The 23,871-nt window shown below is 38.5% G+C and overlaps 1 protein-coding gene across 1 annotated transcript in view; it reads left to right on the top strand.

Moving 5' to 3' along the window:
- The window catches only part of DOCK4 (dedicator of cytokinesis 4), a 477,425-nt gene that overhangs the window by 102,947 nt on the left and 350,607 nt on the right, over window positions 1–23,871 (top strand). The gene's annotated exons all lie outside the window — the stretch shown is intronic.

Below are 23,871 nucleotides of genomic sequence, written 5' to 3'. Positions count from 1 at the left end.
ATGTTTTCTCCTCTTTCCTTTCCCTGGTTAAATTGTGAGGGATTTGAAGTCAAAGGTAGGGCCTTGTACAAATGGACTTACTGGATTTTAATATAATGCCTCATACATAATAAATAGTCAATAAGGATCTGCTGGATTTAAATTTAATTAAATAAAGTCTTCAGAAATTTAGTGTTATTATTATACTTTTATGGAAATGATCTATGGCCAAAACAGGGTTCTTAAAGTTTCTTGATGGATTTAGCTGAATGTTGCCAAGTAATTTATAAAAACTAAACATTGCCAGAATACTATGTTACTCTTCTTCCTTCAGACTTAAGTAATACTTATATACCTTCTTTCAGTCTTATAAACTCAAGGTGAAAATCGAGGTCAAGACAGAACTGAACACATCTACCTTTTAAATCCACACATGAATCTTCATTGCCTTTGGCAGTCGTTCTCTGTGTTTGATTGGCAAATGTTAAATAACGCTTGGGTGTAACAAGCCAATTCACTCAGCTCTCTGGGGCTGGTGACATCAAAGGATTCACCAGCAAGCCTAGCTACTCAGAATTAGATGTTCCTTGGGAATATTTCTGAAGTTATCATTGGTTATGTTAAGAAAGTGGTTATTCCCATTTGAAAAACCCGTAAGGTTCAAAGCATTCCTGCCGTTCTCCAATGTGTGGGGGATGTCAAATACGTCTCTGTGTGTCAGGGGAGAATCTTTGCTGCTGTGCAAGAAAATGTCTTGTTTTGCCCACAGCCTCCTCAGCACTCCACCCCTGGGGGGATGCTTTGTTTGGAAAGGTCTGGTTCAGTTTCTCAATTTGATTTGCAAGGTCCTGCTCTGCTTTCTGCTAGTCTGATCTTCTGTGTGTTTATACAGTTGTCCTCATCAGAGGTTTGAAATATCAATCTCTGGGTGCAGATTAGAGTGTGCCCTCAGCCTTTCTGACAGCTTTTATCTGGAGGAGGGGGCTTTTAGGGTGCCTGAAGACTTGTATCCATTCACGCCCCAAGTTACCAGGTCCCTGCAGATTGCATTGCCACCTCCCTGAGCTGAACCTGAATGTCATGCTGCTCTCTTCTCTTGCTGAAGGCTGTATACATGTCTTAGTCTGATCAGGCTGCTATTACAAAAATCCCACAAATGGGATGGTTTATAAACAATAGACATTAATTGCTCACAGTTCTGGAGGCTGGGAGATCCATGATTAAGGTGCTGGCAGATTGGGTGTCTGATCAAGGCCCACTTTCTGGATAATAAAAGACCCTCTTCTCTCTGTGTCTTCACAGTGTGGAAGGAGGCAGGTGTGCTTTCTCAGACTTCTTTTATAAGGGCACTAATCCCAGTCATTGGGCTTCCCAGGTGGCGCTAGTGGCAAAGAGCCTGCCTGCCAATGCTGGAGTTGGAGAAGACATGGATTCGATCCCTGGGTTGGGAAGATTCCCCTGGAGGAGGGCATGGCAACACACTCCAGTATTCTTGCCTGGAAAATCCATGGACAGAGGAATCTGGAAGGCTACAGTCCATGGAGTTGCAGAGAGTTGGACATGACTGAAGGGACTTAGCACTCACACATGCAATCCCAGCCATTAGGGCTTTGCTCTCATGAGCTAGTCATCTCTTAATACAGTTATGCTGGGAGTTAGGATCCAAGGTATAAATTTACAGGGGACAGGGAGGGACAGCATAATCATTCAGACCAGTGAATAATCCATGAGGAGCCACCCAGTGGAATCTGCTGTGGAGTCTGTTGCCCATTATGTGCCTTCCCATCCTTCATGTAGCCATAAAGATTCTTATAAGGAATTTCTCTTAATGTTTTCAGGTTTTATGCCTTTGCTTCAAAGAAGCTTAGAACCAAATTTGAAACTTCATCATGGTTACTCAGGTCAACTCATATAATTATCATGTTTGGATTTTGATTTTGTTCTCCTGATTAAAAAAAAAATTATATTTGCATAATTATTCACTTGTAAGAAGTTTTGAAAACAATATAGAGAAGTCCCATGTACTCATTACTCAGCTTTCCTCATGCTTTATGTCTACTTTTTTACTTTAGGAGAGTTTTAGATTTTCACACTAATTTTTAAATTTGTTTCCTTAAAATGATTGCTATGTTTTTTGTTATAATTTTTCATTTTTTATTTAGAGAAAAGTTGGAAATAACTAAAAACTGGTAAATAAGGAAGATTAACAGGATCTGTCAACTGTGTGTTAACTTGAGCGTGTTTCAGATCACTTTACTAGATAATAGGGATTAGGAGTTTTTCTTCCAAGATACAAACACAGAATGACATCCTCAATATTCCTCAGTATGGTCTCTGACATGTTTCTGATGGTCTTTTCTTATTTCTTTAATGATACCAGTAGATTATTAAACTAATACTCTCTAGATAATCACCTAAAATGAGGCTTTAACCTTTTTCTTGTGTCATAATTATTATTCTTGGAACTATCATCCTCCATACATTACTGATCTCATGCTTGCTTGATTCCCTTTACTGCTTATTATTGATATATCACACCATTTCACATTGGGTTAATCATATAGTATCTTATATTTTTTCCAAATTTACTTTTTAGTCTATTCTTCCATTTTCCCTCTCACCTGTCCCAGATTATAAGCACTTTGAACCTTTCTGCCTTATACTTTTAATATTCTTACTATATTCTTTAGCACAAATTTAAAATACAGGAGGTCATTTGGATATTTTTCTCCTAAAAAGTGGTATTTTCTACCTGTCCATTCTACATCATGGTGTCTAATATGGGAAGGAAGGAGAAAGCAGATTCCTTCTGATGACTGATTCTCTGGATTTGTTAGCAGCCAAGGATAATTTTGAGATTTGGTGCTTCCCTTGCAATCAGAGAGCCAGGCTTCACAAGTCTTGGCTTACAATTATGTGCAAGAAGCTGTAAAGGTTCTGAGTTGGGCGTTTCCCCCTCTTCGTCTTAGAGTGCCCTCCCTCTTTAAATGATTAGTTTGCTGATGGAGAGAGCAGGGCTGGTTAATGAGGCATTCTGTTTCAGTGGTGTACTTGAAAGTAATTCAGTAATAATTGCTGCGTGTTATGATTCATATCCCAGAACACACAGTAGCAATAACACATCAGTTATGAAAGTACCATTATAAGACTGAGAGGGCATTAACCCAGCTACCCTGTGTTCTCTAATGGCCACAGTACCAGGAAAAGATTCAGACCTAGACTTTCTAAAGAGCCTTCCCTGAAGCACTGGCCTCAGAAGGGAGAATAGAGTTGCAGTTGGGGAATAAGAACTTGGGTGTATTCTCCTTGTCTTGTCCTAAAGCTCAGACTAATAAGATGGGTCTACCTCTGAGAAGTTAGCCTTGTGTCCTGTCCCACAGGGATAAGCAGGACTGCGTCCTTGGTCTCAGATCAAGGGAACTGGGACTTTCTTAGTGGTTGACTCAGTGGCAGTGGTTGACTCAGCTTCCATTGTAGGGGGCACAGGTTTGATCCCTGGTCAAGGAGTTAAGATCCTGAATGTGCACAGAGTGGCCAAAAAATAAAATAAGCTTCTATCTAAAAGAAAAAACAAGAAGGGAATGATTGTTTAGGGCTGTTCTTAGGACAAGAGCACTCATGAGTTTATCCTTTTTAAAAAAAAATCCTGTAGACAGACTGTTTTTCATCAATTTATCATACACCAAGACTAAGGGCCATAATCAAATATTCTGCAGCTCTGATTCCCTTGACTAAATAAGTCTTCTGCCCAGGTGGTGGCTCAATGGGTAAAGAATACACCTGCAACGTAGGAGACATAGGTTTAATCCCCGAGTTGGAAAGATCCCCTGGAGAAAGGCATGATGACCCACCCCAGTATTATTGCTTGGAGCAGTCCATGGTGAGAGGAGCCTGGCAGGCTACAATCCATGGGGTTGCAAACAGACACGACTGAGTGACTGAGCACACGTGCATGCCCAGTTTATGAGGTGGTCCTTTGGGCTTTCTTATTGCCTCTCAGGGGTCTGGGGCTGAGATTCAACAGGTGGGAAGGAGAAGATCTGAATTTGTGATTTTGACTTCTCTGGACTCAAGTTCCCATTCATTTTTCAGTACTTTTGCATCTTAGTCTTGTTAGAAAAATTCCACCTTGTTCTTTACTTCCCATTTGCTCCCCAAATATGGGGGGCTTGTAGCTCAGTTGGTAAAGAATCTGTCTGCAATGCAGGAGACCCTGGTTCGGTTCCTGGGTCAGGAAGATGCCCTGGAGAAGGAAATGGCAACATACTGCAGTGTTCTTGCCTGGAGAATCCCATGAACAGAGGAGCCTGGCAGGCTACAGTGTGTGGGGTCGCAAGAGTCGGACATGACTTAGCGACTTAAACCACCACCACCACCAATCTGAGAATTAGAAAAGCTAATGATGTGTTATTGTTCTATAGTAGTGTGGAGAAAATGAGTATAATTGATAAGTTTAAAAAATGGAGTGTTTCATGTAACTGGAGTTAATTTTGTTCATATTTTAAGTGACTTCTTGGTTTTCACTTGTGAACTCAGGAGTGCACAGATCGGCATTACCAGAGGCAGAGGTCTAAGCATCTGTGGGTTTGCTTCCTTTCAATAAGAAACCTGTAAAAAAATTTTTGAACTTGTGATTTTTACTAATAACAAAAGATTTTATTAGCTTAGGGAAACTAGAATTCTTAAAGGGCTAATCCACTGTGTTAATTTCCAGCATGTAGCATGTTTAAAATCCTTAAAGGCACTTTTCTAAGTGTTTAACGTATATTAACTCAGGTATTCCTCGTGACATTCACTGGCTAGGTACTTTTCCTGAGGACTAGAAGATGGCTGGACTGGGATTTGAACCTTGGCAGTTTGTTCTGGAGTTTTTCTTCTTAACCACTGTGCTGTGCCTGCTTTCAGAACTTGCAATGTTTCTAGCTTCTCTTTCTTTCTCACCTACTTCTCAGTGTCTCAGCCACTTGCTCACAATCTTGCGCTTACTGAGACCTGCTATTAATTAGGTGTTGTGGTTGAGTATATATCCTGTCCTCAGAAACTCAGACTGGCAGTGGAGTACAGATATATCAATTGCAGAACGAGGAGCATTCAGAATTGGGAAGTAGAACAAGAACTGTTGGGGAGGTTGCGAGGAGAAAGACAGGTCTGTTCTGTTGGGGGAGGTGGTGCAGGATGTGAGTCTGAGAAAAGACCTCAGAGCATCAGCAGCCCACTGCGTGCGCGTGCGTGCACATGCACACATACACACACAAGATTAGGAGAAATTAGTCAGTGGGCATAAAGTGTAGACGGTTCAGGAATGAACTGCAGTTCTATTTGAAGACAAAAGGAAAATGAGTATATTTACCAGTAGGTGAAAGGAAAAAAAGTTATAGCTGGAAAGTGAAGTATTGGAGTTAAAAATATCAAGGGACAGGGGTTCTGAGGGATTCATTGTGTGGAGAATCATAACAACAATAAATATCAAATTCAACTGAGAATTGCTCCAGGAAGTTGGCAGTGGGTCATGACTTTTCTAGGGCTGATTGGTAGCCTTTGAAATAAGCTGTTTTATTGGTGCCATTTGTCTTTTGACATAAAAGTACTTGATGCTAAGCAACCGCATGCAAAAATCAAGCCTTCCTACTTTATAGCACATACTTCACCCGTCTGGAGACCAGAGCTATGACATAGGTAGGGTCATCATTGTCTTAATTCAAAAGACATTTTGAGATATATTTTATAGATGAATTTCTAACTAGCATGTGAAATATATAGTAAATCAACATGATATTACATTGGGATGGGATAATGGAGCGGAATTTATACCTAGGCACTGTCTGCTCGTGATAAAATTGCTTGTTAATTCTTAGTAGATTTTTTTTTTTTTTTGGTGAATTGCTGACTTAATAGTTCTCATCTTTAGAAGTGATGCTGAAAGTGAAATCTTTTCACTTTGTGTGTTCCTTCATCCGATCCTTCCATAATACACACCACGTTCACTTCCCCGGAGACCCTCATACTTCTAACAAGTGCTTTACATAGTTAACAATACCTGAATTGTAACTATATCAAAACATTCTATTAAATACTTCATGCATAATATAATATTCCTTATTCACAGTTGGAAGGAGGTATGATAGCTGGCATATGTAGGTTTGAAACACGACTCATTTTCACTGCCAGAGTTTATTTTTGTTATACTATTCCGTGGAGTCTAAAAATAAAGATCTGATTGTAAAATTATAATAACCTAGAATTAAAAGGATAAAATACTATTTGGAGTCCTTGTTTGCAAATATTTATCAGTATTTAATTTTTACAATAAATCTACAGAAACAAAACCTGTTCATTATTTTTTCATTGATTCTTAAGTCTTGCCAACAGTTATGTCACTAGGAATATATTAATGTACTCAATTCCTCTAAATATATTTGTAAATGTGGGTGAGGGAGTAGTTTTATCTGCTGTTATGTCCACATCTAGCTAGTTGTCTATTTAATTGTATCTGTTACTTTTCTTGTGCATACACTTTATGGGGTTTCTTTGTACTTGGTTGATTTGAAAGGCACGTTTTTCTGATTGCTGTGTCTATATAAGATCTGTCAACCTAAAAGAAAGTAGTGTTTACTCACAGATTCAGCCAATCAATCTATCAATTTTAATGAATACCTACCATGTGCTAGGATAGTTGCTTAGTGGTAAACAGAACTGTCACCTTCCCTGACCTCATGGAACAGACAGTGAAGTCCTGGAGACAGGCATTGAATGAGTAAACAAACAAGTAAATACAAATTATCAATTGTGTTTAGGAATACAATAAACTTTTTCTTCCTGTTAAAGAGAATAAGGGGCTATTATTAAAGAGAGGCTTGTGTGTGGAGGATCCTACTACAGACGTGGTTATCAGGGCTAATGTCTGCTATTTATGTGGACTTTCATTTGCCATTCTAGATTGTACATAGTGATAGCAAGTTTTAGAAATTTAAATTTGTTCTGCACTTTTTAGTGTTGTACAAATATTTCTTGGATTATTTAAAGTTCAGTATATGTTAATTTGGGTCTAGATTTTTTTTCACATTGTGTCATGTATATATTAAACTATTCACTGCTAAAGGAAATTATATAATTCAACTATAAAATTATATAATTTATAGAATAAGAAATAAAATCTCTTTTAGTGGTAGTTTATATTTTAGAGAATTTGAGTAGAGGAATGTGGATTATCTTTGCATTTTTTAGCACTTATGACATATAAAAAGTATTTACTTTTTACTTTTATTTTTATTTATTTGGCTGTGCTGGGTCTTATTTGCAGCATGTGGGATCTAAGTCCCTGACCAGGGATCGAACCTGGGCCCCTGCAATGGGACTGTGAGGTCTTAGCCACTGGACCATGAAGGAAGTCCTTAGCACTTATGACTTTTAATTTTGGTATTTACTTACATGTAAGCAGTTTCTGATCATTGTGCAGGATGAAACCATTTGAGATAAAGGCAGAAGAGAAGGAAAGCATTTCCTCAAAGAGTGTATTATTTGTATGGCATATTTAAAGCTCTGATTATATAACAAAATTTCCATGCTCTAATACACTGTGGAATCCTTTGTCACCAAAACTTTTCAGCTTCCTATGGGCAAACCTCTGGTGTCCTAACTCTGCTAGAACTGTGAGTTAGTCTGGCATTCTGACATTTAGCAGTCCCTTCTGCATCTTGGCCTAATGACAGGAATATTATTAATAATACGTTGTTCTCGATTTAGGGAATACCAGTTGGCCTTGAATTTGTAGACCCACAACTTCTTAAGAGTTCTGTTTATATGTTCACTTCTATAAATCTCCAGAAATATGTGTGGCTAAGTGTACCATGTTGATATTTAAAAAAATGTTCGAAACATTAGTTTAGTCTACAGAAGGCTTGTGAAACAACCTGAATCCTCATCCCTTTATCTAGAGCTTATTTTTCTTTTAAATTTTAAAAAAAAATTTAAATTTTAACTGGAAGATAATTGCCTTAAAATGTTGTGTTACTTTCTGCTGTAAACAACATGGTTCAGCTTAAAATAGACATATGTCCCCTCCCTCCTGTGCCTCTCTCCCACCAACCCCCGTCCCACTCATCTAGGTCATCACAGAGCACTGAGCTGCGCTTCCTGTGCTTCCCACTGCTCTCTATTTTTCGCATTAACCTAGAGCTTTATTTATTCATTTGGCTGCATCGGGTCGTAGTTGCAGCATTTGGGATCTAGTTCCCTGACCAGGGATAGAACCCAGGCCCTCTGTGTTGGGAACCTGGAGTCTTAGCCACTGGATCACCAGGAAAGTCCCTAACCCTAGAGCTTTTAAAACATTTTAGTATGTTTAGACTTTCCCTGAGATCTGAAAATAACCCTTTTCCTAGCCCCCAGAATCTAAAAACCCCTCATTTTATTGACTTAGGACCAGTATTCTTCTACCACTTGTTTTCTTTTGATTGGCTTACTTGGGTTCTATTGAGTAAGCTGCTTCTTTTTTTCCTTTGAATGAGAGTTGGCTTTAGCTGTGGTTACCAGGTCCTGTGTTCATTCCTATACCCTGCCTTGGTGTGTTCTGTCAGATATGTGTTGCATGTATTCTGTATTGGTGCCCTGCTTTTTATAGATAGACCCCCTTAGTGACTGAATCTTGCCCCTGAACCCCTGCTACTATGCCTCTCTTACACAGACTGTTTACTTCTCTGTTGCAACACCAGTTGACTCTCTGTTCCTATATTTCCCAATGCTGAGCCTTGTGGTCCAAAGCTGGAACATCCGGTTGCCTATGTCATGCTGGCTTGGCTTGTGTCTTTCTGTTCTTCTCACTGGGATATTTACTAGTCAGCTACGTCTTGGTCTTTGAGTTTGGCCAGAACCATATCTCACTCACTGTAGAGCACCTCACTGACATTTAACATTGTCGTGGCTCCTGTTTGGAATTCAAAGGTATGAGAATTCATTTTGGCTGAAGAAACGTTTTTTGAGCACCAGCTGGATGTCAGGCAATGGTTTGTATTTTGACAGAGAGGTTAGTGAGACCTGATCTCAACTTCTTGAGCCACATAATCAGTTGAGAGAAGAAAATAAAATTGGTTCATGATACATGATTAGTAAAGGAATGGCCTAAAAATATAGCCCACACACAATTTTATAGAATTGTAGAATTTGCTTCAGAAAGGCCTAATTATACCCATGCTTTTTCAGTTCTGGATACACCTAAATTCATGAAACTTGCTTATTCAGTGTTCTTAAGGGAATTTGTTGAAATGTTTTATTGTTTCTTAAGATTTTTTTGCTTTTATTTTTGTCCCTCTACCTCAGTAAACTTTTATGAAAGTATTTCAAATCAGCATACATGTTTTGGAAAGAATGAAACCATTCTTTGAGAGAGTTATCACTATAACCAATAGGAGAAAGAAGACTTCTATGAAATGTTTGCTGAATTCTCTGTCCATAGGATTCATAGAGTTAAACAACTTTAAGAAATGTCATGGGACACTTAATTACATATTGTCTCTTTAATAGATTAAAACTTTGGGGTTTAACTTCCTTTTGTGTCCTGTTCACCATTTCTCCTTTGATTTTCAAGTAAATCTAAATATTTCTTACAACAACTGAACAACCATTCCCTATTTCTTCCTTTTCAAGTTTTTTATTTTCTTTTAGCAACTGAATGTCTTTATCCATGTCTCCATGATTCAGCATTACCCTCTCAACTCAGTGTATTGCCTTTCTTTGACTCCAGCTTGTCCATGTTCTGTATAAAATATAAAAGCCTAATTTAGCACTCTATCTTTGAAAGGCTGATCAATGGTAAGTAAAATAGAGAAAATTTTTTTTCAGGATTGTAAGTCATTTTATTGCTGTTCAAAAATTAGTGATACCTATGGCTGATTCATGTTGATGTTTGGCAGAAACCAACACAATTCTGTAAAGAAATTATCTTTCAATTAAATAATAAATAAATTTAAAATTAAAAAAGGAGTTAAGGGGGAAAATTTTTTTAAATTAATGATAGTCTCTATTATAATCATTGAAATATAGCCTTAAGAGTTGATCAGTTTTCAATTTTAGAACTTTTTTGGTTGCTGTTTTTGTCATTTTCTATTAAATATAATGTATATAAGATAATTTCTATTATTATAACATATATAGTGTATATTTTTAATCCCTACATGTTTTTTTTATTTTTATAGATAGTTGTCGTATTTCTTTTTTTCAAGTTAGTCACAACCAAGCTGGTGTAATTTACAAAGCTGTATTTCAGCTCTGTTTCTCATATTCCCTTTTCATTTGTATAGCTTGCCACCGTGTCACAGAGAGAATTCCCTGTGGCTGATCCCTGAGCCCTGACCTGATATAACTGCATTTTTCCCCCTTGTGATGGCTGTTAGTTTAACCTATGATAGACCAATGTTTTTGAAGAAAGAAGTTTATTACCTTGGTGGAATTAAATAAATAATTATATTTTTGAGAGAAAGATGGCATGAATGTGCTTTTGAAAAGTCCTATTAATGTTCATTATAATATAAATATTTTCTAATCATCTGTCAATTTACATTTTTCTGCCTGCTCCAGGTAAATCAAATGGTCTTATATCTAGGCTCAGTGTGTTTTTTCAAGATAGAAACTAAATTTACAGTTTCTAGATTTTAAAAATAACCATTTTCAACAGGTTTTTCCTTTTATTTTTCCTATATCATAGACAGTTACTATTTTTTTTTATAAGAATCAATAATCCTGATGGCTCAATTCCTTAATCTCATATTTCAATAGAATTTTTTAAAGGCAAGTTTTATAAAGTTAATTGCATATTAGATGGGGTTTGGGGCATTCTGTTTCTTAAAAATAAGGATCAAAATCACTGGATTTTTTGCACTAATCTTTGAAATGATATTGTCATAAGAGTTTCCTTATAGAAAGGTAATTTTGCTTATAAAGCATCTCTCATTTAAAAGAAACCACCTCTTTGCTGACTGCCCACTCTACTGCAGGAATGTGTTAAAGCAGAGAAAACGGTCCTGCTTCTTAGAATTGTTGGCCCACATGAATCAATCAGGGGCACAGTCATCACTAACTTCAAAGAGATAATATTAATATAATTGTCTTTTTCCCTTTTTGAAACACGTGATGACTTTTAATTCTGGCTGTAGTATTAAGTCATAGGTATTTTTGTGATGAGAATATTAATGATGGTTTGCAGACCAGCTTAAATGATATTTTTAACAGGTTCGTTGCCCAGAGAGAATTAATTATAGCATTAATAAGAATAGCGATTTGTGGGGTAATAGGAAATAGAGGGGGCATTGAGAGACAGCACACAGGACAAGAACGCCTTCATGTTTATTTGTGATCAGGTGACCATTAGACGATTTCTGGGTAATAATGTACCCACTTGTATTCTTTCAAGCCGCAGGGGAACTGTCTGCCTCTTTAAGAATTCTGTGACACCCCTCCACTGCGTTTGGGCTACTTTCTTTTCTGCTTCCTGATATAATTATCTCCATATGTGTTCAAATCTTTCATAATGACACCAGTATGTGAAATCTTCCATAATGACACCGATATGCGAAGGATAGAAAAGGTAAATCCTTTGTTGTTAAACTGGGGTCTGATTCCTTAGGGCACCTTCAGTTTCTGGGCTGGTACAGATTTCAGCATTCTGTCCCCACTTCTCCCACATGCCTGCTGAGAGCAACACCCCTCTGACATCCAGAGGTGTGTGGGGCTGTAATTTACTGGTACCCAGAGCCTGCTGGCTGTGTGTGTTATTCCATCTTCTTGGGGAAGGAGGACAGTGTGGTTTCAAAACTGGAATCGTGATTATGGCTTTCTGATCTGCTGCCTGCCAGGCATGTTAAAAAAGAAAAGGAAGGGAAGTTTAACGCAAATCGCCATCTCTTTGAGGCCAGGCCATTTTTAGTTGTCTCACACTGCAGTAGCCTTTGGAGAAATTGTTTTTCACCTGAGTGCTTTCATATGTTGCTTTGAAGACACTGGATGCTTGGGGCTGAAGTCCTTGTGCAGGTCCAAGGACAAGCCAGAGCCCAGGTTCTTCCTGTTGAGGTGGAGACAGGCTATCGCTTCCTTGGCTAGAGGTCTCTGATCTTTAACAGCAAAAGCATGCACAAGTCAGAGCTATAGGGAGCTGTTTTGTGGGCATATAATTGAATTTTAACATCTTCATCTGTGGGAAAGTATAAGTAAACATATCTCACAGAGTTGTTGAGGGGACTGAAAAATAAAATGTGATAACTCAGAATAGTGTTTCGTACGTGATAAGCCCTCAGTGAATGTTCATTTATTTCCTTGCATGTGACAGACCGCTGTAGCCCACATCTTCCATGGTAGGTGAGCATGAGGCAGAATAAGAATATTTGCAGTATGTTAGTCAGGCAAAAAATAATTCATGGCAGTCCCTGGCATCTTCATTGATTAAACAAAGTTACTGCACAAGCAGCCTTGGTGAAGATGTAGGGGGTTAGAGAGCAGAGCTGAAAGTGGGCCTGACTCTATAAGGATACACCCAGAAACCTCTAGTACATCAGTCCCAACCTTTTCGGCACCAGGGACAAGTTTCGCGGGAGACAGTTTTTCTATGGGCTGGGGGAGGGGGAGATGGGTTCAGGATGATTCAAGCACTTTCCACTTATTGTGCACTTTATTTCTGTTATTATTACATCAGCTTCACCTCAGATCATCAGGCATTAGATCCCGGAAGTTGGGGACCCCTGCTTTAGCAGTTTGTTTGCGGAGTGCTCAGATTTGGTTTTTCTGTAAGTCATTGTGAGCATCCCACCTAGGATAGAATGGCTTGCTGATGTAAGCAAATGGGGAGTAGGGAGATAAGGCTGGTTAGGTTGCTCTGATGATACTCAGAAAAAGATAACAAGCTTATGAAATGGACTTTATAGGCTTAATGCTTTTCAACTCTTGATGCCTTCGGAAGGTGCAGGAAAGATCCTAGGTGTCAGTTAGGGACCACCATTCATTTCAGATCTCCGGAGCATGTACATTGTCAGCCGAAGGCTTATAGATGGGCAGAGCCTTCTCTTGGTGAAGAAAGACCTAAGGAAGATCATTGTTCTTTACAGGACTGTGGAATGTGTGGAGATTACGTTATTGACCGTATATACACAGATATTCTTAAATTCAGGTAAACCTAATTTGCAGCTCTGGATAGGGGGAGAGATGATGGATCTCTGGTTTCAAAGATCAACCTTCAAGAGCAGTCCTGTCCAATAGAATGCCAGTCACACATATTATTTTAAATGTCTTAGTAGCTACACTAAAAAGTTTAAAAAGTGATAGAAATAAAAGTGAAATTAATTCTGATACTATTTTATTTAACCCCATATGTTCAAAATATTATTTCTATATGTAAACACATAAAAATTTAGATACTCTACATTCTTTTTTTTAAGAATCAAATCTTCAAAATCTAGAGTGTCTTTTACATAGACACTGTATAATAACAAGCACTTATTGTAAGCTCTTTAAACATGTTATTTAATCAGACCTTAAATGTCACACCCTAGGTACTAGTGTTATTTCCATTTTATAGATGAGGAAACAGGCTTAGCGAGGTTAAGGAAGTTTTCTAAGGTCAGAGAGCAACTAGGTGGCAAAGCTAGGATACAGTCTCAAGCCATCCAGCTCCAAATGTGTGCTGTTAATAGGAGGTTATCCTGCCGCAGTTAACATGATCCTTCAGTGTAGGACACCGAATGAACTCTGCCATCGAAAAAGAGAGATTAATGTTGGAGACTAAAGTGGTCTAAACTGGCATCTTGAAATGTCAAACATGGAATCCTTTACCACAGCCCTGGTGTGGTCAGCTGTCTTGTCTGCACCACAAAATGTAGAACTGATAATCCGAAGAGTTTCCTCTTTGTTTTTCTGACTCTTCTTCCTTCTTGCTCTGGGTTTAGCATGCAGTGTTCCTCATTGAAATCCTGTCTGTCTTGAATTGTTTTTTCCTCTGGGGGTGGAGGCGGTGGTGGTAATGGTGGAATGTTCCAGTCTTCCTGAGCATTTTTGCTTTCCTGTCCCTGGTACTCCTGACCATGTGAACTGTGATAAATCCCCATTCTGGTCTTTGGATACTATTTAGCTCTGCATGTGCTTTGTTCAAGGACTTCCCAGGTGATGCAGTGGTAAAGAATCCACCTACCAATGCAGGAGACCCAGGTTTGATCCCCAGGTCAATAAGATCCCTTTGAGGAAGAAATGGCAACCCACTCCAGTATTCTTGCCTGGAGAATCCTATGGATAAAAGAGCCTGGTGGGCTACAGTCTGTGTAGTCGCAAAGAGTCAGAGATGACTGAGCTTCTTAGGTTGCTCGCACACACTTAATTCACAGTTAACATTTAATGAGCTGGTGCAGAATGGCCTGGGCTCAGCATAAATCCCTGTCAGAATCAGTTTGATATGACTCTGGAGTTAAGTTTTATAAAGTTGATTTAGGAAATTGCATCTGTTACCACATCCTTATTCCTGACCCTAAGGGAGAAGCTGATATTTGCCAGATTTTTAGCAACCACTATTTTAACGAGAGGAACCTATGTCTCTTCCACAGATTTCCCCCTGGACTCATGAGAAGTCAAATAGGGACTCAAATATTTATTAAGTGAATGAATTTTGATGCTCTCAGTTCTATTTCTTTTTAATTTTTGTTTCACTGACTCTTGTTTTAGGAAACACTTCTCTCAAACTTAGTTATTTAATACAAAACTATACTTTTGAAAATTATAAAAATTTATATAAAATTTTGAAAATTTCTCCTGCAAAATCTGTATGCAGGTCAAGAAGCAGCAGTTAGAACTGGAAATGTAACAACAGATGGTTTCAAATGGGGAAAGGAATACGTCAAGGCTGTACATTGTCACCCTGCTTATTTAACTTATATGTGGAGAAGGCAATGACAGCCCACTCTAGTTCTCTTGCCTGGAAAATCCCATGGATGGAGGAGCCTGGTAGGCTGCAGTCCATGGGCTTGCACAGAATCGGACATGACTGAAGTGACTTAGCAAGCAAGCAAGAGTACATCATGCAAAATGCCAGGCTGGATGAAGCACAAGCTGGAATCAAGATTGCTGGGAGAAATATCAATAGCCTCAGATATGCAGATGACACCACCCTTATGGCAGAAAGTGAAAAGGAACTGATGAGCCTCTTGATGAAAGTGAAAGAGGAGAGTGTAAAAGCTGGCCTAAACGTCAGCATTCAAAAAACCTAGATCATGGCATCCAGTCCCATCACTTCATGGCAAATAGATGAGGAAACAATGGAAACAATGAGAGACTTGGGGGCTCCAAAGTCATTGCAGATGGTGACTGCAGCCATGAAATTAAAAGATGCCTGCTCCTTGGAAGAAAAGCTATGACCAAACTAGACAGCATATTAAAAAGCAGAGACGTTCCTTTGCCAACAAAGCCTGTCTAGTTGAAACTGTGGTTTTTCCAGTAGTCATGTATGGATGTGAGAGTTGAACTATAAAGAAAGCTGAGCACGGAAGAATTAATGCTTTTGAACTGTGGTGTTGGAGAAGACTCTTGAGAGTCCCTTGGACTGCAAGGAGATCCAACCAGTCCATCATAAAGGAAATCAGTCCTGAATATTCATTGGAAGGACTGATGTTGAAGCTGAAACTCCAATACTTTGGCAAGCTGATGATGCAAAGAACTGACTCCTTGGAGTAGACCCTGATGCTGGGAAAAATTGAAAGCAGGAGGAGAAGGGGATGACAGAGGATGAGATGGTTGGATGGCGTCACCGACTTGATGGACATGAGTTTGAGTAAGCTCTGGGAGTTGGTGACGGATGGGTAGCCTGGTATGCTACAGTCCATGGTGTTGCAAAGAGTTGGACATGACTGAGTGACTGAACTAAACTGATAATTTTGAAGATAAAGAATAAGACCAGAGAGGCAAGTAAACACTAAGTGAAACATGACTGACAGTCCCTAGAACTAAAAGAGTTTTAGCTGTCATGTGTTAGTTGTTTTTTTTTTCCTTTTATGCATTATTTTAGCATAACAATTTGAAGTAGTAGTATAATATATCTTCATGCATTTTCTGAACTTTAAGAATTAGTTACAGTTTGCTAATCTTACATCTTATATAACATGACATCATGTCCTTTTATTTTTCCTGTTTCTGGAGTACTTTAAGGCAAATCTTAGATATTATGTCATTTTACCTCAAAAGTCTTCAGTGTGTACTTCTAACTGAGGATTGTTTTTTTAAAAAGTAATTATTTCATCATACCTATTAGAATGAATATTAATACCAAGGATTAATATAAGAGTCAGCCTATGCGTGCATGCTAAGTTTTTTCAGTTTTTTCAGTTTTTTTGCATGTCTGACTCTGCAACCCCATGGACTGTAGCCTGCCAGGCTCCTCTGTCCATGGGATTCTCCAGGCAAGAATACCTCCTCCAGGGATTCTTCCCAACCCAGGGATCTTGTGTCTCTCATGTCTCTGAATTGGCAGGTGGGTTCTTCACCACTAATGCTGCCTGAGAAGGGATATGCTTTTATAGTTTCCTCCCTTACCTCTCTCTCAAATCAGGATCTGAACAGAGTCTACATTTTGAAGTGATTATTTGGTCTCTTAAGTCTTTTGTTTTATTATTGTCCTTCTTTCCCAGCTATTCTGGTTTTTCCCCCTCCTACTTTTGACTTATTGGCAAAATTGAAACAGGAAGGAAGAGGGCAGGGCATATGTCACTTTGAAAGAGTGACATAACTCAAGGACACACCATAAGCCAATTAGAATCAAATGGGTCCAAGGTGGCAGACAAGTCAACTTGAACTAGACTTTGATCCTCAATCAACAAGCTAAATGACACACCCAGAGACACAATGATAGTTCCAAGGCACCTTCAAAAGACCAGAAAGTGGGCAGTGGCCCAATTCCTGGAAATCTGCACTCTTTCCCCAAAATAGTTGGAATAATCCTCCCACTTATTAGCCTATGAAATTACCCAGCCCATAAAAATAAAAACTTACCACACCACATTTCAGGGCCACTGCTCTAGCCCTCTGTGATGGCCCATACTCCGTGGAGAATGTTTCTCTCTGAATAAAGCCACTTCTTACCTATCACTTTGTCTCTCACTGAATTATTTCCTCGATGAGACATCAAGAACCTGAGCTTCATTAGGTTCTGAAACCAGATCTTTGATCTCAATTGGAAGACCATGGGTTTTGACTGGGCTCAAGTCCCAGCCATATTGGTTAGAGTCCCAAGCAAGCATTTGGCTGAGTTCAAGTCCCAGCACATGGGTTCAAGTCCTGATCTGAAGTAAATAATTTCACAATGACCTCATGTGTAGATTCAGATGTCCATATTGTGGACTTAGCTGGTGGCTTTCTCATGGTGTGTTAATCTTTCACTGGTTCCTCTACAACCTGTATTTGCTGTAAATTGGATATTAGGCCTAGAGATGTGATTAGATTCAGCCTTGTTTGTTTACTTTGGGAAAAATATCTCATAATTGGTGCTGTGTGCCTTTACCTTCCTTCAACAAGAACTTGCTGTCTGACTGTCCCTCCTTTATTGGCTTTACTCAGGGTTACTCAATCAGGAGGTGTCAGCTTGATTCCTTTATAAAGTTCCCCATTATCCTCTCACCTGATGAATGTTCAGTTCAGTTCAGTTCAGTCGCTCAGTCATGTCCGACTCTTTGCGATCCCATGGAATGCAGCACACCAGGCCTCCCTGTCCATCACCAACTCCTGGAGTTTACCCAAACTCATGTCCATTGAGTCGGTGATGCCATTCAACCATCTCATCCTCTGTCGTCCCCTTTTCCTCCTGCCCCCAATCTTTCCCAGCATCAGGGTCTTTTCAAATGAGTCAGCTCTTCGCATCAAGTGGCCAATGTATTGGATGAATGTAGTATCCATTGATAATCATTGCCTAGATCCATTCTTTCTCTTTGAAATTAGATAATGCTGATTTTTCTAATTCTGTCATGTCTTCTACATTTATTGACTGAATTCTCATATAAAAAGGATTTCCCCCTCATCTACTGTTTGAGTACCTTGACATACAGTTTGCACAAAAGAGACAAGATAAATGCTTGATTCTTTTTCCATGTTTATAAATTTGAAGGGTAATAAATTTGTATCCTTGCAACCTGTAGTAAAGAGAAATGAAATCTTTCCTGTAAGTATTATTATGAACTCATACATTTTTATTTATTTATTTTTGTTTTTTTTTGTTATGAACTCATACATTTTTAGACCTTGGTTATCTACTGCAGTCATTATTCTTTTTCCTCAAATTGCCCTGTCTTAGGCCACTTTGACCCCTGTGTCTTTTTAACACAATCTTATCAATCTTTGATCAAGAATGGATCAAATCTCATCCTGTTTACTGATTTCTAAAGGGTGCTAGAAATAACTCTGTGGGCATGTTGAGTATCTGATGACAAGTAGGCATTCGGGGGTTGAGAGGGAGCTATCAAGTACTTCTCTAGATGTCACCGTGTTAGATCTTCTTTTTGAGGAGAAAGGTTGGAAGGTAGCTTTGTGGTAAGGTTTCTATGGCAGGTTCTGATGTTAAAATGAAGGTTCTAGAACTGTTTTCTCATACAACAGGGTATGAGTAAGGACACTGGTCTGCAGTAAGACATACTGGCTCCAAATCCCCTGACCACTTCCTGGCTCTACAGCTTGGTCACGTTATTCATACTCTACATTTCTGTTTTTCCAGTTCTCTAAAGTGCTGATGGTAATAATACAGACCTCTTAGAGTGGCTGTATGATTTACTTGAAGTAATAACAGTAAAACACCCAGTACAAAGGCCTGCCATGCACAGGAAATGCCCAGTAAGTGGTTGGTAACATCAAAATGGCAGCAAGTCATATCCATGGGATTCTGGCATTACGTCTCAATTTTTTACTTCATGCTGTGCAGATGTGAAGCAGGATTTTTTGAGAAAGCAAGGGTTTTCTTTCATTTTCACTATGCAGGCCTTGAAGTTTCCTGTGTGGTTGATTTGTTTACTCAGTCCACAGCATCATGTGACTATTTCTTACCATCAGTGTGAAATCTCAGATGGAAGTATAATAACTCTGGATCCAGGACAACAGTTCAGCAAAGCTAAGCAGACTTTATTTAAAGAAAGCGCTCGTATTCTTTTTCTGGACACACAACTCATAAGAACTATGTATTATGTTGTTAAGTAGTGGCTTGGGGATGCTTTCATATAAATGAATTTTCCATTCAGTTGAAAGTTACTCTCTTCAAATGCTAAACTTTAAAAATACTTTAATAGCTCCTGATAAAAATTTTACTAAAAATGTAACCGCCTTAAGCAGAGACAGTTGAAACATCTCTTAACCTTTTCTTTATGTTTGCATCAGACAGCTATTGCTGTGTAACAAATAATCCCACAACTCAATGGCTTAAAATAATTTTCATTCATTCTCATTTCCCCAGATACTGAGGGATTGGCTAGGGATTTTTCTAGTAGGTTATATTGCAAGCCCATCTGACCTTGCATTCTCACTGTGGATTGGGCTTGGTTATGGGATCCAGTATGAAGGGGCAGCACACCAAGGAAAGCTTTTCTTACAGTGATGGAAGAGATACAATAGAGCTAGTCCAAGGGTGCAAGCACATTTCAAGTCTCTTCTTGTATCCATCTGATTCCATTCCATTGGTCATAGTAGGTCACATACTGAACCTAACATCAGCAACACAGAGAAGTATACCTCTTTCATAAATGTGGGAAAGGAAAGAGTTTGCTAAACACCAATGTATTTGATCATACTAACCAGAGTCATTGATGTGATTATCTAACATGGCTTTACTTTATGTACAATTATTATTAGTACCTTTAGTTGCTCAGACATCAGTACTACTTTCAACCTGCTTATTTTGAACCACAGATAAACATGTCTTTTAAGAAACATTTTTAGGTAAGGATAAATAAATTCTGTATGAGGATTTCAGGCCTTCTCCTGGGAAGTGAAGCATTTTCATGGCTGTTTTGGGTATTTGGCAAACTTTTCCTTTACTTTTCTGTACACAATTTGTTCTAAAAAGAATCCCTGATGTTGCCAGAAATTTGACTTCTGGGAGTAAGAGGTTAACTCAATATGTAAAAGTAAACTGCTAGGAAACAGAGGTTAATTCATTTTGTTATAGTAACTGGGTCATGCACTATACTAGTAACTCTAGACTTTCAGGTTCTAATCTTATATTTTCAACCAACTCACAGAACAGCAGGGGCAAATTGCCTCGTCTCTGGGTGCTTGTAAGTATAGCCAGTGGAGATGATCAAAATGAAAGCTTGAAGAATTGTGGTAGCAATCAAATAGCAAATAAAGTTATTTTCAACTATTTTAATCCTATTAGTATAAAATTCTCCTGATTTCTAATTATTTTGCCTAAGATGCATTGAAATTTACTTTACCTTAGTGCAATCAGTGGAGAAAGGCATTTTTAAAAAAATTAATGTTTTGAACCTACTTTAAAAAAGTACTTTATAAAAATTAGAACATTTATTTGGAAGTATGATCAATGCTGATTATAATTAGTGCTAATTTTCAATGTGCTTAATCTGTTCACAAAGCAGACTGAAAGGACTTTAAATTCACAATCTCCATAATGAATTAAAAGCAATAGAATTTTTTACTTAAATATGTTCCACAATAAATCATATTTTCTTAATTCAAGGTTTATTTTTAACTAAATCACATGGGTAGGATTTTACCATGTTTATAAGATTGTGTATTTTTCAGGCACAAGGAAAGCACTGCCAACATCATAGTAATGTGTGATATAAAATGTCTCAGTAGTTGGTGGCTAGTATTTTTCTCTCCCTTTGAGTCCTGTCTGACTCATGTGTGTGTGTGTGTGTGTGTCTGTAAAGCCTTAAATGTAGTAGTATTCTAAGTGGGAGAGGGAAGTGGAGTTGCCACTTCCACAAATGCCTCCCTGTGTATGTTAGCTAAGGGTTTAATTTAACAATACATTCTCCTTTGGCCTTTCAGTTTCTTATAGGAAGAAAAAAGGATTTTGTAATAAACTACTTTGATGCTGGACTTGATGGGAAATCCCAGCCTGCTGAGGGATTTGCAATCTTGTCATCCCTCGGTAGAGATAAGAAAAAAAAAAATTTTTTTTAAGGTAGATTTTGTACCACAGAAACCACTGCCCCTGTTTCTAGCCATTCTTCTGTCCATGACTCTCCTGTGGAATTAACCAAACCCTACCTCAAGGGTTCTTCCAGATCCACAGATGAGGATGTAGTGATGGCTGTTACAACCACCGTTGACATCATGATTTATGAGAATTTCAGGGTAAAATATCATGTATTCAGAATCCCACAAGGCATGGTTCTCTTGACATAGATTTTCTCTCATCTCAGGCATGACAAAGGTTTTTAAAAAGGTTTTCATTTTTAAATATTTTATTACTATTTCTCTTAATATTTATTGTGGGTTTATTCCATGCTGGGCACTGTGCTAAGGACTCTACATGTGTAGGAATCTCATTAATTCCCACAACTCTTTGGTAAGTATTCCTCCAACATCCATTGGATGCACCCAGGGTTTGGAGGTGCAGAGAGGATCAGCAGTTTGTCACATAGCTGGTCAGAAGCAGACTAGGGCTCTAACTCAAGTTTATGCCCCCTTTGAGGATGCACCCATGAGCACGATGCCATGTGCCCCATTACCCTGTGATCCGCTTCCTTTGGTCTTGACCTTTTGAATTATGGTACTTCACGTAGTTTTCCCTCTTTTCATTCTTGAGTCTCAAGTTTAGTTACCATCTTTCTTAGTCCTCTAAAGGGAACGACTGTTAATCGTTTAATTTAATAGACATGTATTAAACGTCAGCTGTGTGTGGAGTACTGTGTTAGGAATTTGGAGCTACAAAGATTTTGTCTTTTGTTTTTTCTTCCTATTACAATTTGTAAAACATTTGAGGGAGCTGATAAAATAGATACAAATAAATATCAAAGACCATGAATGTATGAAGATATAATAGCTTCCTTCAAGGGAACTACCAGGAAGAGTCCCACCTGCAGGTCATTCTTGCATGTTCTTTGTCTACCTGGTCTGTTCTGCAGGAATTCTGTGGGCACTTTCCCTCTCAGACTTCTTAGACATCTACCCTCACTTTGAGCCCTGGGTTCAAGTCATCTTGATTCATGACCATGATGAGCAGCATGTCCTAAAGATTTGTAGTGTGCAGAATAATTTGTATGGACTGTCTAGTTTGTTCCCTACAACTCTGAGAAGCAGCAGTCAAATCGAAACTGAGTCATATAAATACAGCTTGCCCACATTCTGCCCGGCTCCTCCAAACCTCACTGCTTCCTTGAATTATCCACTGGACTTGCATTCTTCTGAGTTGGGGTTCCTTCTTCCTGTTTCACTTCTTCTTTCGTAGGCTTTTTACAGTACCCCACTCCCTTTCACATCTCAGCACTTCTGTTACTGCTCTATTGGTAGAGCCTGAGGAAGATGATAGAAGCTGTGTTCTTTGACAATGGTCATTTTCAAATATTTGGGTACATTGTTCATGTAAATATGGTTGTAGCAGAGGAAATGTGTTATCTTTGTCTAACGGAGGTGAAAACAGAAATTAACCATAAGGTCTGTATTCCTATAGCCAAGTGGGAAGTGATGTTCCTGCAAGTTGCCACAAGTAGATGGCTGATCCTACCCTCCTCTTGAGCAATTTCAGCTCGCACCAGAAATCTGAGATATGACTAAAGGATGTGTCAGGAAGGAAACTTTTCTTAAATAGTGTTAAACACAAAGTGGTAAATAAATAATGTTTCCCTATCCATGTTAGAAAACATCTAAATTGTTAAAGGATCTTCAAAAAATTTGGTAAAAACATTTTTTTTTCAGTGACTGAGTTTTGTTAACATTGACCCTTTGAAACCTTTGCCAGATTTAGCAAATAAATGTACAAATCACCCAGTTAAATTTTAATTTCAGGTATATGATGAAATTTTTTATTTAATTTTTTTTAAGCTAAAGTGTGTTCATGGAATTTGCAGGATCTTCTTATACTAAAATGGAGAAGGCAATGGCACTGCACTCCAGTACTCTTGCCTGGAAAATCCCATGGATGGAGGAGCCTACAAGGCTGAATCCATGGGATCGCTGACTGAGCGATTTCACTTTCACTTTTCACTTTCATGCATTGGAGAAGGAAATGGCAACCCACGCCAGTATTCTTGTCTGGAGAATCCCAGGGACGGGGGAGCCTGGTGGGCTGCCGTCTACGGGGTCGCACAGAGTCGAACACGACTGAAGCGACTTAGCAGCAGCAGCAGCTTATACTAAAAACATATTTGTCATTTTTATGAAATTCATAATTATTTGAGCATTCTGTATTTTATGGGCTTCCCTGGTGGTTCAGCTGGTAAAAAATCTGCCTGCAATGTAGGAGACCTGGGTTTGATCCCTGGGTTGGGAAGATCCCCTGGAGAAGGGAACATTTACCCACTCCAGTATTCTGGCTGGACAAATTCCATGGACTGTATAGTCCCTGGGGTCATAAAGAGTTGGACATGATTGAATGACTTTCACTCTGTATTTTATATGCAAATCCAACTTTTAAAAAATGTTTAATGATCTATATTTAATTACTAGATGTTAGAGTATTGTTTGAAATGTAAATAATCTTTACAGAAGCAATTTCTCTAAATTTAGTTCTTCTGATAGAAATTTAACTTAGGTAACCAAGGAGGCATAGGCATTTATTTTTCAATATCTGCAAATCAATCAATGTAATACACCACATTAACAAATTGAAAAATAAAAACCATATGATTATCTCAGTAGATGCAGAGAAAGCCTTTGACAAAATTCAACATCCATTTATGATAAAAACTCTCCAGAAAGCAGGAATAGAAG

This window comes from Bison bison, unplaced genomic scaffold (assembly GCF_000754665.1).
Source record: "Bison bison bison isolate TAMUID 2011002044 unplaced genomic scaffold, Bison_UMD1.0 scf7180017864525, whole genome shotgun sequence".
Taxonomy (NCBI): domain Eukaryota; kingdom Metazoa; phylum Chordata; class Mammalia; order Artiodactyla; family Bovidae; genus Bison; species Bison bison.
Note: the sequence above shows the minus strand (reverse complement) of the source record. Positions and strands in the feature narration are given on the sequence as shown.